Source organism: Myotis nattereri (assembly GCF_964212035.1).
Source record: "Myotis nattereri genome assembly, chromosome: 6".
Lineage (NCBI taxonomy): Eukaryota > Metazoa > Chordata > Mammalia > Chiroptera > Vespertilionidae > Myotis > Myotis nattereri.
In genome coordinates, this window is record NC_138081.1 from 4714802 (window position 1) to 4728305 (window position 13504).

General features: G+C 47.5%; 1 pseudogene across 1 annotated transcript in view; it reads left to right on the top strand.

The window, feature by feature from the left end:
- Positions 1–8431, top strand: part of LOC308521523 (pleckstrin homology domain-containing family G member 5-like) — a 31851-nt pseudogene extending 23420 nt beyond the window's left edge. Inside the window, exon 3 of the transcript in view lies at positions 8222–8431. The product of the transcript in view is annotated as a pleckstrin homology domain-containing family G member 5-like (transcript). The remainder of the gene's footprint in view (positions 1–8221) is intronic.
- The last annotated feature ends 5073 nt before the right edge of the window (positions 8432–13504 follow it).

A 13504-nucleotide genomic window follows, 5' to 3' on the forward strand; every position in this document is an offset into this window, starting at 1 on the left:
CCCTTCACCCCCACCCTTGCCCCGCCTCCGCCGCCGCCCCCCTGTCAAGCTGCTGCCCCACCTGCCCCATCTGCTCAAGTCCAAATCTGAGGCCAGCCTCCTGCACCTGCTGGCAGGGATCGCCACCCAGGGGGTGCCCCCAGCCCCCAGCCACAGCCTGTCAGAACTCTGCTTGGCTGCCACAGCCACCAGCGCATCAGGACTCCCAGGTCCTGAGCAGTGTGGAGCCGCCATGCCTGGAGGGCGCAGTCCGGGGCAGGCCCATGTGTGCCTGGTGCAGCGGGACTTGCTGGGGAGCCGCCCGCCTTCTCAGCAGGGCCTCAGGCCCGCCGCCCAACGTGGAAGGGCCGCAGTGTGGCCACCAGGCCCTGAAGGCTGCCCTGAAAGTCACACAAAGACAACCTTCTACTGGAGGGCAGGCATGTGGTGTTCTGGGAAGATTCCGGAGGTAGGGAAGGAAGGTCATGGAAGGGAACAATTGCAAGAGGAGATCCCGAAGGTTCTGAAAGCAGAGGACCACCTCCTTGCAGACCTGAACTCTGTGTGGGCCTCTTTATCGGCCCTGGCGGTGGGAGACACAGGAGGAGGTGATGGACCGGGGCTGCGCCCAAGGAAGACTCAGAGGAAGCAACGTGTGGACAGGGCCAGGCGGAGCAGGCAGAGCCTGCTGGAGCGCAGCCAGACCCAAGGCGGCCACCAAGCCAGGACCCAGGGAGAAGCAAGCAAATGCCACTCCACTCTCTGGAGAAGACCATTAAGCAGAAAACTAAAGAAACCGATTTTACATCATTTCCCAGGTGGAGAACAGTTGGCATGTAAGCCCCTGACCAGTGCCCAGCATCTCCTCTGTCTATCTCACTCTTAGGTACCATGTTCTTTGTTCTCTCTTACCTGCAACTCATTTTCAAACTAGATTGCTTTTAAAAGAAGAGTAAATAAAATTTCCCTGAAGTTATTTAGGGAGTGCTGGGGCTGCTGGGGGCCTGATAGAAGACACAAACACGCAGCGGGGGGCCTGTACCCAGCAGCCCCAAGGCCCACCACCTTGGTGCTGGGGCTGCTGGGGCCCTGATCAAAGAACCGCACCCCAAGCCCCACCATCAAGGTGCTGGGGCTGCTGGGGGTATCAGAGAAACAAACCCGCAGGCCTGGAAACCAGCAGTCCCAAGGCCTTTGCGGCAGCACTAAGGAGCAGCAAGCCGAGCGGTAGGAAGCAGCAAGCAGGTGGGCAGTAAGGAGGGAGGTGTCCTGGACTGCGAGAGGGCAGATGCTGGGCTAAAGGACCCCCCACCCATTCCCAGTGCACAAATTTCATTCACCGGGCCTCTAGTATATAGATAGATAGATAGATAGATAGATAGATAGATAGATAGATAGATAAAGGGTGTCTCAAAATTCACACAAGATTTGAATTTTGCGTGAGCATTAACAACAACAAAAAATAAAAGCTGAATTTTACTTGGTTTATTGAATCAGATTCTACTATCTGTTGCCCTTTGATTTCAATCCCTTTAATTTGATAAGCATTACCAAGTATCATTTATGGCCCAGGAGCAGGAACAATGAAGACCAATGAAGACCACATCTTTGCATATGTGCCAGCAAAGCCATGGAGGCCATTTACCGGATGTGCTATTTCATACATAATCCTATACTGTATCCTTAATGAAGCATTAAAAAATTACAATTTTTAATTATAAACCCATGTTTTCTATAAAAATTACTTCTTGCGTGAATTTTGGGACACCATTTATATATATATATATATATATATATATATATATATATATATATATATATATATATACCAGAGGCCCGGTGTACAAAAATTTGTGCACTCGAGGGGAAGTGGGTCCCTCAGCCTGGTCTGTGCCCTCTCGAAGTCTGGGACCCCTCGGGAGATAACGCCCTGCTGGTTTAGGCCTGCTCCCGGGTGGCAGAGGGCAGGCCTAATCCCTAGGTGCAGCCTCTGGTTGGGCTCAGAGCAGGGCCGATTGGGGAGTAGGGGCTCCGCCCCCTGTCATGCACAGAGCAGGGCGGATTGGGAGGTTGCAATGCCACCCTCAGTCACACTCAGGGTAGGACCGATTGGGGGGTTGGGGCACCGCTCCCTGTCACACTCAAGACAGGGTCAATGGGGAGGTTGTGGCGCCACCCCTGTCATGCACTGAGCAGGGTCGATCAGGGGGTTGGGGAGCTCCCCCCTGTCACACACAGAGTAGGGCCGATAGGGGAGTTGGGGCACTGCCCCCTGTCACACACAGAGCAGGGCGGATCAGGGGGATGGGGCGCCACCATTTATCACCCACAGAGCAGGGCCAATCAGGGGGTTGGGGAGCTCCCCCCTGTCACTCACAGAATAGGGCCTACAGGGGAGTTGGGGCACCGCACCCTGTCACACTCAGGGCAGGGCCGATGGGGAGGTTATGCGTCTACCCCATCACACACAGAGCAGGGCCCGTTGGGGAGGGGTTTGGGGCGCCACCCTCTATCATCCACAGAGCAGAGCCAATCAGGGGGTTGGGGCGCTGCCACTCTCACACTCAGGGCAGGGCCAATGGGGAGGTTATGGCTCTACCCCGTAACACACAGAGCAGGGCCCATGGGGGGGGGGCATTGGGGCGCCGCACCCTGTCACACACAGAGCTGCGGGGTGATCAGGAGGTTGGGGAGCTCCCCCATATCAGGCAAAGAGCAGGGCTGATCAGGAGGTGGTTTGCCTTCCCCTGTCACGAACAGAGCAGGGCCGATAGGGAGGTTGTGGCCCCGCCCCCTGTCACACACAGAGCCACAGGGTGATCAGGGTTTTGGGGCGCTGACCCCTGTCATGCTGATCCTGGTGCCGGGAGGCCTCTTGGCTCCACTGATCCCAGAGCTGGGAGGTGTATTACCCTTTTACTATATAGGATAGAGGCCTGGTGCATGGGTGGGGCTGGCTGGTTGGCCCTGAAGGGTGTCCTGGATCAGGGTGGGGTCCCCACTGGGGTGCCTGGCCAGACTGGATGAGGGGCTGATGGCTGTTTGCAGCTGGTCACACACCCTTCAGGGTGGGGGTCCCTACTGGGGTGCCTGGCCAGTCTGGGTGAGGGGCTGAGGGTTGAAGCTCACAACTGCTCCTTTTTTTCTTTTCTTTTTTTATTTTGGGCAAGATTTAGGTCTGGCTCCAGCTCTGAGGCCTCTGCTCCTGCTGAAAACGGGTATCTGGTTTGTTTGTGTTTTATAATTGAAACAATGTATAACTCCAGCTCTGAGTTCCCAGCTCGCTGAAAGCAGGTTTCTGGGGTTCTGTTTAGCTTCTTTATTTGTTACAATGTTTCTTAAACTGCAAGCACAAAGGCCAGCAAGGCAGGCGGGGAACGTTGGTTTCCTCCATCACTGAAGCAAGCAAGCCTCATGTTAGTTTCAAGCTGCCTGGCTGCCGGCTGCCATCTTGGCTGGCAGTTAATTTGCATATCTTGCTGATTAGCCAATGGGAAGAGTAGCGGCATACGCTAATTGCCATGTTTCTCTTTTATTAGATAGGATGAACAATAATAGATACTGAGGCAGAGCTGCCTCAAACAGATTGTCAAACTGCAGCGGGAAGGCCGGGGAGGGCTGGGGAGGGTAGGAGGAGCGTAAGAGAGAAACATGGTAATTGCCGTACGACTGCTACTCTTCCCATTGGCTAATCAGGGCAATATGAAAATTAACTGCAGGCCAAGATGGCAGCCGGCAGCCAGGCAGCTTGAAACTAACATGAGGCTTGCTAGCTTCAGTGACGGAGGACTCCAACGTTCCCCGCCTGCCGCTGCAGGCCTCTGAGCTGCAACTCTAAGCAACTATGTTACAATTATAGAAGCTAAACAAAACCCCAGAAACCTGCTTTAGTCTGCTGGGCTTCAGCCAGCAGGATCACAACATTGTTTCAAATACAGAAGGTAAACAAAGGCCAGAAACCTGCTTTCAGCAGCAGAGGCCTAAGAGCTGGAGCTAAGCCTCAGAGCTAAAGCTGGCCCAGAATAAAAAAAAAAAGAAAAAAAAGAGTGGTTGGGAGCTTCAGTCACCCACCAGCCTGAAAACAGCCCTCAGCCCCTCACCCAGACTGGCCAGACACCCCAGTGGGGACCCTCACCCTGAAATGTGTGTGACCAGCTGCAAACAGCCATCAGCCCCTCACCCAGGCTGGCCAGGCACCCCAGTGGGGACCCCCACCCTGATCCGGGACACCCTTCAAGGAAAACCAGCCAGCTCCCACCCGTGCACCAGGCCTCTATGCTATATAGTAAAAGGGTAATATGCCTCCCAGCACCTGGATAAGCAGAGCCACGAAGCCTCCTGGCACCGGGATCAGCGTGAAAGGGGGCAGCGCCAAAACCGCCTGATCGCCCTGCAGCTCTGTGTGTGACAGGGGGCGGGGCCACAACCTCCCTATCGGCCCTGCTCTGTTCGTGACAGGGGAAGGCGCCCCAACCCCCTGATCAGCCCTGCTCTGTGCCTGATAAGGAGGAGCTCCCCAACCCCCTGATTGCCCTGTGGCTCTGTGTGTCACAGGTTGTGTTGCCCCACCCCCTGATCGGCCCTGCACTGTGTGTGACAGGGTAGAGCCATAACCTTCCGACCAGCCCTGCCCTGAGTGTGACAGTGGCGGCACCCCAACCCTATGAAAGACCCTGCTCTGTGGGTGATAGAGGGCAACGCCCCAACCCCCCGCACCCCTCACAGGTCCTGCTCTGTGTGTGATGGGGTAGAGCCATAACCTCCCCAACGACCCAGCCCTGAGTGTGACAGGGTGCGGTGCCCCAACTCCCCTGTAGGCCCTATTCTGTGAGTGACAGGGGGGAGCTCCCCAACCCCAATTGACCCTGATCTGTACATGACAGGGTATGGAGCCCCAACCCCCCTGATGGGCCCTGCTCTGTGTGTGACAGGGGGGAGCTCCCCAACCCCCTGATGGGCCCTGCTCTGTGCCTGACAGGTGGTGTCGCTGAAATCTGTCCATCGACCCTGCCTTGAGTGTGACAGGGGGCGGTGCCCCAACACCCCAATCGGCCCTACCCTGAGCATGACTGAGGGTGGCATTGCAACCTCCCAATCTGCCCTGCTCAGTGCATGACAGGGGGTGGCACCCCAACTCCCCAATCAGCCCTGCTCTGAGCCCGACCAGGGACTGCACTTAGGGATTGGGCCTGCCCTCTGCCACCTGGGAGCAGGCCTAAGCCAGCAGGTCATTATCTCCCGAGGGTCCCAGACTGCGAGAGGGCATAGGCCAGGCTGAGGGACCCCCCCCCTTCTCCCCAAGTGCACAAATTTTTGTGCACTGAGCTCTCTAGTGTATATACACACACACACACACACACACTAATAAAAGACAAATATGCAAATTGACCATACCTTCGCTATGCCTTAAACCACTCCCACCAGCCAATCAGAGCACCTATATGCAAATTAACCCAACCAAGATGGCTGCCGGCAGCCACGTTGCTAGAGCAAGCAGGCAGCTTGGTTGCTCCAGTGATGGAGGAAGCCAAGCCTCCTGCCTGCTGTGGCCAGCTCTCAGCTCCACTCAAGGCAACAAAGTTTCAATTATAGAAGATAAATAAACCCCAGATGCTTGCTTGCAGCCAGCCTCCACTGGGAGCTTGGTGGCTGGGGGCCATGGCAACAGAGCTGGAGCGAGCAGGAGGCTTGGGTTGCTCCTGGTGATCGAGGAAGCTAGCTTTCTGCTCTCCTGGATGGCTCTGAGCTCCACTCAAGGCTACAAAGTTTCAATTATAGAAGGTAAATAAATCCCAGAATAAAAAAAAAAAGAAGAATAAAAGGAGATACTGGGAGCTTACGTCTCTGGGGAGCTTGGCCAGCCTGAAAACAGCCCTCAGCCCCTCACCCAGACTGGCCAGGCACCCCAGTGTTGATACCCACCCTGAAGGGGGTGTGACCAGCTGCAAACAGCCATCAGCCCCTCACCCAGGCTGACCAGGCACCCCAGTGGGGCCTGTACCCTGATCCAGGACACCCTTCAGGGCAAACCAGTAGGCCCCCACCTGTGCACCAGGCCTCTATCCTATATAGTAAAAAAGTAATATGCAAACTGACCCTAACAGCAGAATGACCGGTCACTATGACACACACTGACTACCTGGGGGCAGATGCTCAATGCAGGATCTGTCCCCTAGTGGTCAATGTGCTCCCACAGGTAGAGCTCTGCTCAGCCACAAGCCAGGCTGATGGCTGCCAGCACAGTAGTGCTGACGGGAGCCTCTCCCGCCTCCTCTGCAGCACTAAGGATGTCCAACTGCAGCTTAGGTCACCTCCCTGCTGGTAAGTGGACATCTCTGAGGGCTGCTGGGTTGCCAGAGGGATGTCTGACTGCCAGCTTGGGCCCAATCCCCCCAGGGGCAGGCCTAAGCCAGCAACTGGACATCCTCCAAGGGGTTCGTGACTGCGAGAGGGCACAGGCAGGGCTGAGGGACCCACCAAAGTGCACAAATTTTTGTGCACTGGGCCTCTAGTATATCCTATCTAATAAAGATGGAATATGCTAATTGACCCTCACACTATGGCAAAGATGGTGGTGCCCACAGCCAATAAGGAGGAAATATGCTAATTGGCCACCACACCCTCAAATATGGCAGTGCCTACAGCCACAAGATGGTGCCTACCACTCCTCTTAGCCCCCCAGCTGCCCAGGTCCAGCCCAAGGTGCAGGCAAGCCTCGGATGGCAGCTGCCCAGCTGCGCAGGGCTGCCCAAAGCTCAGGTAACCAGGGCAGGCCTAGGCTTGTGCTGCTGGCAGAGGTGTGATGGCCAGGTCACCTCCCACACCTGAGGGCTCCCGGACTGTGAGAGGGGGCAGGCTGAGCTGGGGGACCCCCCTGCAGTGCATGAATTTTCATGCACCGAGCCTCTAGTATATATATATATATATATATATATATATATATCCCTAAGAACTCAATCAAAACACTGTTCAAATAATAAATGAATTTGAAAATGACCTGAACGGGCACTTTCCCCCAAATACATACAAATGGCCAACAAATAAATGAAAACTGGTCAATTTCACTAGCTACTTGGAAAATAAAAATGAAAACTACAATGCTATACACTGCACACCTGTTAGAATGGCTATTATCTATAATACTAGTAATAATAACTGTTGGATAAGTGTGGAGAAATAGGACCCCTCATTCACTGCTTGTAAAATGTATATTGGTGCAGCCACTATGGAAAACAGTAAGGAGGTTCCTCAAAAAATTAAAAATAGAGTTACCATATGACCCAACAACCCCTCTAATGAATACTCCCCAAATTTTTGAAGGCATTTATTTGCTAGAATGTATGTACCGTGTTGTTCATTTCAGCTTTATTCATGGTGGCCAAGAGGTGAATACAACCAAAGTGTCTCTCAATAGAGGATTGGAGAAAGATATGGTGCATATATACAGTGGAATAATACTCAGCCATAAGAAAAAATGAAATTTTTCCATTTATGACAACATTCAGACAAAAAAAGTCAAGAACCAGCCCAGCTGCTGTGGCTCGGTGGTTGAGTTTCAACCTATGAACCAGGAGGTTACATACAGTTTGATTCCAGGCCAGGGCACATACCCTGGTTACAGGCTTGATTCCTAGTAAGGGGCATGCAGGAGACAGCCTATCAATGATTTTCTCTCATTGATGTTTCTATCTCTCTTTCTTCCTCATTAAAATCAATAAAAACATATAAAAGAGTTAAGAACCATATGATTTCACACATATGTGGGACATAAAACTGAAAGCAACAAATGAAAAAACCTTATTGGTGCAGACAACAGTGTGGTGGTTACCAGAGGGAAAGGGTGTGGATAGGGAATCAAGGGTAAGGAGGGATAAATACGTGGTAACACAAGAAGATTTGACTTTGGGTGGTAAAACTCAATGCAATATATAAGTGATGTATCATAGAAATGTACACTTGAAACCTATATAATGTTATTAACCAAAGTCACCCCAACAAATTTAACTTAAAACAATACCTAAAACAAAAGATCCCATTATAGAAATTCCAAAGTTTCTACATTTACAGAAACTTCATATCACAGTAGAAAACAACATATAAAAATGTGCTTTAATTATAGTAGAAATTCTGAAACTGATGAATCTATTTAAAGTACTTAATTCCATATAATAAAAGCTTAATATGGAAATTATTCCCTAGACTGATAGTTTGACTGTTTGCTATGATATGCACTGACCACCAGGGAGTGTTGCAGAACATTGTGGGTGTCAAGGACATGGTGCTGGCAGCAGGTAGCAGTGGAGGTGCTGCCAGCCACAATGGGCCCTGTGGAGAGAATGACTGTGGCTGGATGGTAGAGCAGTTAAGATGGCACCAGGGCAAGGCAGGTGCAAGAGGGGCTGATCGCCCAGCTGATCATCCTGCAGATGATGAGCAGTGGCAGTGGTGGTAGGGGTCATAGTGTGGAAGCTAGAAGTCTGAGATCAAAGTGTCAGCAGGGCAATCCTCCCTCTGAAGGTGCTAGGGAAAGATTGGCTCCAGGCCTCCATCCTCGCTGTTGGTGGTTTGCCAGTGATCTTGAATGTCCCTTGGCTTATAGCAGTGAAACTCCAGTCTTCTCATGGCATTCACCCTGTGCATGTCTATGTCCAAATATTTCTTTTTATAAGGACACCAATCCTATTGAATAAGAAACTCTCTCTACTCCTTCTTATCCAGTTATACCTGCAAAGACCCTGTCACATTCTGGGGTCCTAGAGGTCAGGATAGCAGCTCATGACTTTTTGGTGGTGGTGATGGAGACACAGTTCAACCACTAACCTACAGTATACTGAGAAGGAAATGAGAATCAGGGGGAACTTAGAGTTTTTAGATAATTGTTTTAAGAGTTTTGATTATAAAAGATAGAAGAATTAATAGAAGTATATAGAGTTGATGGGTAAAATCCTTTGTTTTGATTTTTAGATGGGCAAGATTTTTAAAATGGTAAGGTTCTTTGGGGGGAAAAAAGCTAATAGAATGGCTGCAGGGACTAACAGATGGATCCCAGTACCAGAGGGAACAGAAAGGAATCTGTGGAGAGAATAGATGGGTTGTTCTCTGCAAAGTAAGAATACTTATCTCAATACAGGGTGGGGCCAGAGTAGGTTTAGAGTTGTTTGCTAAATATTACAATAATTAATAAATAATACAAGAATAAACTGTGTTTCATATACTCACAACTGTAAACCTACTTTGGTCTCACCCCATATAACAATGAGGGAGGGAGTCATGGAGACTTGCAGATTTAGTTAGGTTTGTTATATTTATTACTGCAAAGATGAAACAATTTATTTCTACTTGATTCCTATTATTCCTATTATTTTTTTCAAAGTGGGAACAGAATTAGGTGGATAAAGAGTTGTAAGTTTAAATTAAGGAGAATTTTTAATTAAATTAACTGTGTAAAAACAAATAAGTGCTGGAGAAGATTGAGGATGACCAGATATTGCTGAAGCCCAAGGTGCGACAGGTGACTACATTTGTACAGAGGAACCCATTTGCTCATGTGTGAGAATTTCTATAACATATTAAGTTGACAGAATGAGAAACTGACAATTAAATTCATCCATATTTGGGGTTTTGTCAAGCATATATGAAGGATGGACAACGAGGCCAGAGATTTTACACTTATTTGCCAGAGAATACTTAAAATTGTACACCATGGTCCCTAAGTAGGAAGAGTAGGAAGTAAGTCAGGAGTGATGATTAATCAGGGGAAACTGAGAGCCCTAAAGAGACCTACACACTGGAGGAGTAGGAAGAGCTAAGTAACCAGGCACAGAATGCTACATTTTTTGTTTCACTTGATTATTCAACCTGGATGCCATGTGCTGCCACTCATAAAGTGAGGGTTCACCAGTTAGAAGTAGAATCCACCACAAATTACAAATATCCAACATATAAATGGCTTAAAGATATAAAGGTTTATTTCTCACTGAAAACAGGTCAGTAATTGAGCAATAGATAAGTTTTGACATTGTCACAAACCCAAACTCATTGTATCTTCTCTGCCATCCTACCATTGACATGGTCAGAGATGGCCTTAGAGTTCCATCCATCATGCCACATTTATGGCCATCAGTAAGCAACGACAACAAAAAGAGCACACAATTTTCCTCTAAGGACACATCCTAGAAATCACTATAATTCAGCTTATAATGCCTTTGTCATTATTCAATCACATTCAGCAGGGGAGTCTAGACAATACAATGTTTATACTAGGCTGCCATAGGGCATAGTACTAATTAGAAGAGCCTATAACTAAGGAAGGAGGGCAAATTTGATAGGTGGGAGTTGTAATCTGATAGAGCACCTGAGTTAATCTGAAAGATAATCATATTATTTTGAAATTCTGAAATACATACACATATAGAATAGAGTGTTAAATTTCTTATATGGGAACAGAGGGTTAAGTTTTTTATTTTCTAAGTTTCATTTCTCAGGCCAGTGCACCTGCATACTCCCTTTGATCCCAAACAAGGTGATTGAGGAGGTGATTAAGCTGCAGATAATGTATAGTGTACCCAGCAAGCAAGTAGAACCATTAAGCATGATCAGGCCAACCCCACCAGGAGCCAAGCCATTATCTCATCATCTGACAACCAAGAACAGTAGTTGAATTCTACTGACCTCCAGAATTGCATGTAATCGCATTCTGTTCCCAACCTCACCCCAGTACATTTTCCCTATATAATCCTGTCCCCTGCACCTGCTGTAAGACTGGATTTGGATGCTTGTAAGCTCCCTGTCTTCTTTGTCGGCTTGCCTCTATAAACACCTTATATAATTCAACCCTGTCTTTATTATTGGACATTGTGACAAGCAGCCCGAGCCCACTCGGCAGTTTCCCAATAACAAAATGATATGAAGGGCAACCATCAGTCTGTGTGCCAGATCTTTATAATGAGAATGAACCATTAAGGTAGAAAAAATAATAATTTGTGGCTAGTGGAGAGAATTGTGATAATCTTTGGGGCCAAGTGTCATAATTACTCAGGGAAGGGTAGGCCTATGAATTATGTAAGTCTCTTTTGCTCCATATGGATGATGCTCAAGAGGCCTGAGGACTCAAGGCTGAAAAGTGGTCTTATGACAACATTAAATGTGTTCTTGGGAAAGGTGAAAATATGGGACCCATCTGTCATGTTACAGAAAGATACTTCTCCAGCCTCATAATCCAGGAATATCCCCACACTAAGGGGTCTTTCTCTTACAGTAAGATGAGTTTCTGGGGACGTGAGAGCCCAGTATTCCCCATCATAGAGCCTGATGGCCCAGAAACCATTCCCTGGGGACATGGTGACCTTCCCGTTCCTTTTTACATTATTCCTACAGATTCCCAGGTCCCAGGACTGTGTGTCCTCAACCGCTACCTCCCAGTGGCATTTCCCTGAGCGGATGCCCTGCTGACCCAGCACACAGGGAAGGGAGTCAAATCTCTGTGAGGAGCTGGGTAGATCCTGACAAGACTCTTGCCAAGTTACTCGTTTCCCATCTTCAGACAGGAGGAGGGCAGGATGGGCAGTGGCTGCATCCAGGGTCACATTTACTACAAAGACAAATAGACCATCATGTTTCCTGGAAAATCTCAGTTGCCTGGGCCAGGGGTCCCCATTCTGTGGGGTCTTCTCTGGTTCTGGGCAGACCCAGTGCTCCTTCACTCATCCTCCCCTGACAGTGCCTCCAAAGGAGCAGGGTCCCTCTGTACCACCACACACTCACCAGCTCTCGATCCTTCTTTCTTCCAAGCTGCAAGAGACATATCAACATGAAAACCCACCACCTGAAAGATAAAGCTGCCTGTCCTCCCAGAATATCTGAGTATGAATTCCAAAGCATTAATTCAGGAATGAAAGCAGCAATGGAAATATTTGTTCATGTACTTGCACCTCTTTTCACAGCCCCCTGAGTTATATCTGACTTGAAGAACTGACTCATCCTTATGTTCTTCATCTAAACTTTGCATCTGGTAAGTGTCTATAACCTACTTAGGAAATTAAAAAGAAATAAAGAATACTACCTGTCTAACCAAATACATGTTTTTGCTATAGTTACCTCATCCTTTATCTATCAGAGCATAATGTGAGATACAATATTTTTATAAAGCTGCTATTTGTCTTTCTCTGACAGGATTGTTTAACTTAGCATAATAATCTCCCTGGTCCATCTATGCTGTCAAAAAAAGGTAAGAGGTTTTATTTTTTACTGCCATGCAGTATTCCACAAACACCATATGATCTCACTTATATATGGACTTAAATAATAAAATGAACTGTCAAACAAAATAAAAATAGAGGCATGAATATGTGGAACACTGACAACTCTCAGCATGGAAGGGGGGAAGGATAAAAGAATGTGATGGGATTAGCTAAACAACATATGCAGAACCCATAGACACATACAACAGTGTGGTGATGGCCAGAGGAAAGGGGGAGTGGGGCTGGGTGGAAATTGTCAATGAGAGGGGGTAAAGGGGATATCTATAATAATGTCAACATTAAAAGTAAAGTTAAATAAAATCATTATAATTTAATATTTCAAACACCTTTGTTAATATATTGAATAATCTATTGATTTAATGAAATGTATGTTTTGGAGTTTCTTTGATTTTTAATATATTTTCTTTCACACTCTACGTGTTAATTTAATATATCTTTGATAATAGCATATTCTTCAACAGAATCCATGTCACTCACCAGCATAGAATGATTTAGTCCCAACTGCAAAAGAACAAAAGAGAAAATCATTATTTTTTTTCTTTCCTTTTGTGTTTTCTCTCATTTCCTCTTCCATTTAACTCTGTTTTTGTCATATTTCTTCTTCTGACTCATTTGGATCTTCTCTTTCTCTACTATATCTTCATATTCCATTTTTACAAACATGATGATAAAACTTAGGTGAAAGATAGCTAGAAATGGGAAATCAACTAAAGGTGGGAGGGGAGGATGAAAAGTGGAAGAAGTGTGGCTAAAATAAAGACAGGAAGGAAGGAGGAGAAGGGGAAGAACTCGTGGCTTGAACTTTAGAAAATATGGAAATTTAGAAAGACAATGCGTCTTTGCTTACTAAAGTATATTTTATTGTATTACTGTACTCCATTCTACTGTTATAGGTGTAGAATAGAACAAAGACAGAAGATTGGAAACTTTGAGAGATAAGCATAACTCATAGGACTTGAATTGAGCCTTCCTCCCATCACCCAGTTGTAGGAGCAAGATTTATTAAGATGGGAAATGACACCATGAGAGAAAGTAGATATGCCTTTCTGTCGTATAAACTATATCAATCATTTTTCATTCATTGAACCTTCTACCATTTTGCAGAATAAAATGCAAACACACTCACAAGTACAAGACAGATATTTTAAAAAGTAATTAGGAGAATCCCAGCAACAGCACAGAGCGGGTAACTATTAAGGAACCAGCTCTGTATAGTTGACCTCTCCAAATCAGTTTTAAGTGCGATAGAGAAGCCGTATAGCCTC